Source organism: Nematolebias whitei, unplaced genomic scaffold (assembly GCF_014905685.2).
Source record: "Nematolebias whitei isolate Nwh7 unplaced genomic scaffold, NemWhi1 Nwh_scaf_461, whole genome shotgun sequence".
Classification (NCBI taxonomy): domain Eukaryota; kingdom Metazoa; phylum Chordata; class Actinopteri; order Cyprinodontiformes; family Rivulidae; genus Nematolebias; species Nematolebias whitei.
Window position 1 is genome coordinate 16,452 of NW_023619006.1, and position 263 is coordinate 16,714.

At 34.2% G+C, this 263-nt stretch overlaps 1 non-coding gene across 1 annotated transcript; it reads left to right on the top strand.

The window, feature by feature from the left end:
• trnan-guu lies at positions 1-74 on the top strand. Its single transcript has one exon. It is a non-coding gene; the product is annotated as a tRNA-Asn (tRNA).
• The last annotated feature ends 189 nt before the right edge of the window (positions 75-263 follow it).

A 263-nucleotide genomic window follows, 5' to 3' on the forward strand; every position in this document is an offset into this window, starting at 1 on the left:
GTCTCTGTGGCGCAATCGGTCAGCGCGTTCGGCTGTTAACCTAAAGGTTGGTGGTTCTAATCCACCCAGGGATGAGCTCAGGTCTTATCAAGTTATTTATAACTGTCTAATAACTGTAAAGATTCTGATGTAAACAAATCTTCTCTTTCAGTCTGATATAAAAAAACTTAGTTTTAAAAAAGTAAAATGTACCATACTTTTGCAAGTCCCTTTTTTGTTAAAAGCAAATAGAAGAATGTCAAGTTTGAAATACTACAAAAAAA